Below are 4,491 nucleotides of genomic sequence, written 5' to 3'. Positions count from 1 at the left end.
CAAGAAGCCAGAGGAAGCAAGGACCAGGTGGGTAGCCAGGAGAAAGACAAAGGCCAGGTCTCCAGAGACCATCAGGATGACAGACTCACCCAACTTGAGCAAAAGGTCCAAAGGCTGGATTCTGTCCACCAGATAATCACCAAACAGATAGTGGACACCCTTCACACCTTGAATGAGAATATTGTCAATCTGGGGGACTATCTGACTACAACTGGCCTTGAAAGGGATGCGGAGCAGAACACAGAGCAAAGATTCAACCGGGATGAATTTCAGAAAGAGGCCAGTGACTAGGTGAATTACGGGAACCAGATGAACACTCCTACTAGGATTCAAGAGGGCGTGGCCAGTCAGAAGGACAATGATGCTACAGAAACCCTGCAGGCCATGGACACGGACGCCCACTAGCCTGTTCGCCTGGCTTTTCTTTTCTATCTCTTGCCTTTGTACTTTGGCTTCAGGCCTTCTTTTGTCTCCGGCCTTTTGTGGCAGTTTTTTGTTTGTTTAGTCTGTTTCATCTCTCTCTTTTTGCTGTAAGACTTTGGGTTTCAAGATCCCTGTTAAACCTGTTTTACCTAATCAAAAACATGAGTATTATTATTAGTATTTCAGTTCAAGACATCTCAGTAGCATCTCAATTTAAGAGAGATAGGTCTTCGTAAATTAATTCAATAGTATTTTTCTACTTGCTAAGAATTTGACCACTGGAAGCATGCTTAACAGAGTCTTGCCTCTGTTAAGAGAAGCACTTCGTAGTATTTTGTTCTGTCAAAGTTACTGAACACAACTCTTCAATATGTCCCTTAGTTTAGTTTTGCTCATTGGAAAAATCACTATCCAGTGCCTTTGTCGATGGTTTTTAATTTAGAATTCATCATGACAGAAAAACTGGAGTTCCACAGTCCACTACATATCTCTTTTTGACTCCTGGAAACATGCTTTAACAGAGACTTACTTTTGTTAAAAATAAATATTCTGTTCTGCCAATTTTGACAAAATAGAACCCTTCATAGTAGGAAGTGGACTAGAGTTATTGGCTTGTGATCCCATACCATTGTGAACGTCATTGAAATCCAATTTTAATTTTTGTATACTATGACCACCGTTTTGTTCGTGTATAGAGTCCAGCACTGAATGAACAGCTAACAAACAGACAATGCAACAAAGCGCTGTCCACAATTTACTAACGCATGAATTCTTCACACGAATTCTTTCATCAGAAGCAATGAAAACCCCGTCTAGTTGTCTTATATAATATAATATGGATATAGCAAAAACATAGTCATCTTTCAGAAATAGAAAGGAGATGTTTTCTATTATACCCAATTGAGTAGGTGCAGGTAGAAGCTAAATCTGAATGGTGAGGAGGAATCATCACGAGTCTTGCATCTCAAAACAAATTTGTAACAGAGACACTGGCTTTTGAGGCGTAAATGGTAACAGTTAAAACTCCAAAAATATTATCATAGGTCAGTCAAGTTTTATGCCTCCGATAAAATTGACCAATATTTTTTTTTTTTTTTTGACCAGGGACTATAATTAATGGGAGTCTATTTATTGATCAATTAGTGTACTAATAGCCAATCACACATTTATTAGTTATTATTCTCCAGTTTTATCTTGGTGATTGGTCTATTTGTGCACGATTATTGGACATTTCATAAAGACTACTAGAATATTTAACCATAAATACTAGATTTCTGAGTAAGTGATCAATGGTGACTAACATAGCTCTGCATTCCAGGGATCCATAACTTTACGGTCTTCACTAAAGAAATGGACACAAAATCAGAGTTTAGAATATCTAGATTCACTAAATTAACCTAAACTGCTATTAGAGCTTTTCCCCTATGCCCTGTTCTGAACTTATTTTTTGATTAAAAAAGTAAAAGTAAGAGCAGCATCCAATTAAATAGGTGTTAGATCTGTAATAGGGCTACCCAATCTCTGCCATCTTATTGAAAAATAAATGTTATTTCCAACGCTTATTACTTGTCATGATCCGTGCAACGCTTATTGCCTGTCATGTTCCATGCCTGTAGCTTAGGGATACGCAATTTCTGCAATCTTATTAAATTGAAAAACAAATGCTAAATCGAGAGCCTTGACAAAACTGTTTGTGCCTATCGAAAGCAGCAGGAGATTAACCTTAATTCTAAAAACACAATGTGACAGCAATGGCAACGTAAGCAAGAAAATACATAATTCTTACATATGGCAGAGCCAAAAAAAAACTAGCATTATATTAATATGTTCTAAACGAAGTTGCAATGCTTGCTAAATTCGTCAAAGCCCTTAGAAAAATTGTTCAGTGACGTGTAGACGGGTTCCATACTGAGATTAAAATACTTTCTGCAACCAATTGGTTTTTAGGTTCTGATTCGACTTCCAAAAAAATATGAAGCGATGCTAGTAGAAAATATTCAATTACACGGAGACTATGCAGCCTAACTAACATAATTGTAGGTTATGCTTGTTAGTTTTTAAAGCATATAAGGAATTCATATCTTGTATGAGATTAACAAGATCATATTACGCTGCCTACAACAATTGAATCATTTTCTGTCTGTACGTATTGATCTATCATCTATCCATTGCTAACTGTCACAAATACGAGCATCTAAGGTCTTAAATCCAATGGAAAAGACCAAATATCTTTCACACTGTGTTGGAATATCTCTATTAATGCCTCTCAAGATTTGAGATCATCATTTTATCAGAAAACAAAATAGCAGTCTCTAAATGTAGGCAGATGTAGAAAAGCTTGTGATCTACATGAGTTACAATGACCTTGGATAATCTTACTAAATTATAAGTGACCTATAAATTACTAAATTATAAGTGGCCTGTATTAGTCATTGATGAGAACAAATCTTACAGATAGATGAAATTTAAGGAATTTTCCTTAATTAGAACATATAATAAGGTTAAACATGTGTGATTTCCTATCTGCACAATTTTATAATCCTAGGAATATACAATGGGCAACCAGTCCTAGTTTCCCTTGTGTGTACTCCTTTTTCAGTCACCCAATTTTGCACTACATTTAGAAACTTGTCTCCAGATTAAGCGCCTTACAATGGGTGTAGTTCGATAGATTTCTTTATTCTTGCCAAAAAGTTTTCTGAAGTGTAACAATTGTCTATAACAAATTGGTTTCCCTGATCCCCAAATATGGTGATTGATCAGCACTCGCCCTCCACACTGAGCAGAATTCTTGTAAATTTTTCTTGTGTTGGTGGGCAGTAACCTCCCTTCAAACACCGAAATATAGAGGCCAAGCTAGAAATTCCTAAATCTGTAGTTCAATAATTGGTGTTTTTATTTGGATCATGGGACGAAAGCTGAGTAAATAGTTTTCCATTCACTTAATTTTATATCTTAGTTTTCTATAACGTTATAACTTTTTCCACAATTTTAAGAATGTTTTCAATTTTTCGATTTATACTTTTTTTTTTAATGTTGTTGCAGATATGATTATGAGGAGAATGCTCCGAGGTAAATTTAGGCTTATAGTATTTTTAAATTTCTCTGTTCTTAAAGTTTGGAACACTTGTTAGTACTACTAATTTAATCTCAAACATGGTTAGATCATTGTGTATTCTTTTTTTAATTAAGTACTAGTTAAGTTGTGAAATCTTGACTAATAATTAAGAGAATTTGTAGCATCATAATAAAGAGAATCTGAAATCATTGAGATCTGATGCTGTTGGAAAGAACAAGAAAAAGAGACCTGGTATGTACTAGTTCTTGATGTTTAAATTTATTTTGATAACCTGTTTTACCTGTTCTTGTTTTAGTATGAATTTATTTACATTGCAGTTGAGATTGATAATAATAGGTAGGGACAAGGATCTTCAGGGCCTAAGGCTTTTTCAACTAATTAATTTCAACCACTATTGAAGGTGCAAGAGTAGGAGGGAAGTTGCTGGTATGGACTCAGAGCAGGAAGATATCTGATTGGCCATATTTCCTTTCTTTTGTAATATTTTGATCAGATGTTGATCTAGCATGTTTGTAATATATAAAAATGCAATGGTCAATAAAGGAAATTATTGGAAGGGGTTAAAAGCCCCTTCAAAAAGTGAAGGGAACCCATTGGCCATGGTCATTCCTTAAAGTAGCTTATTTTTTTGACAGCTTAAAAAATGGTTTATAAGTCAAGGCCATTCTAAGGTATGTCGTTTGCGTCCTTGCATTGTTTCATTTGGTTTTTTTTTAATAATAATTTAATAATATTAAAGAAACAAAGCACTATTTCATAAATAAATAACACATAATCTTAAATAGTCATTATCTAAATAATTTGACATCTTAAATAATCATTATCAAAATAACATGACATATATCCCCATAATAATATGTATGTTTTAACCCATCACATATTAAAATTACCATAAATTACCTCATTAAACACAACATTTAAAAGACAATATGAGCTCACTTGCATAATTTATCTGCACAATTGTTAAATGTGTATTTTTAGACATGTAA

The 4,491-nt window shown here is 34.4% G+C and overlaps 1 long non-coding RNA gene across 1 annotated transcript; it reads left to right on the top strand.

The window, feature by feature from the left end:
- The first annotated feature begins 1,274 nt into the window (after positions 1-1,274).
- LOC149560854 (uncharacterized) lies at positions 1,275-4,170 on the top strand. Its single transcript, XR_016363387.1, has 4 exons — positions 1,275-1,466; positions 3,469-3,495; positions 3,664-3,733; positions 3,903-4,170. It is a non-coding gene; the product is annotated as an uncharacterized LOC149560854 (long non-coding RNA).
- Positions 4,171-4,491: the final 321 nt, after the last annotated feature.

This window comes from Cupressus sempervirens, chromosome 4 (genome assembly GCF_028749045.1).
Source record: "Cupressus sempervirens isolate cs-2001-9-10 chromosome 4, ASM2874904v1, whole genome shotgun sequence".
NCBI classification, from domain to species: Eukaryota; Viridiplantae; Streptophyta; class Pinopsida; order Cupressales; family Cupressaceae; genus Cupressus; species Cupressus sempervirens.
The sequence above is the reverse complement of the archived record's forward strand: the minus strand, read 5'-3'. Positions and strand labels throughout refer to the sequence as shown.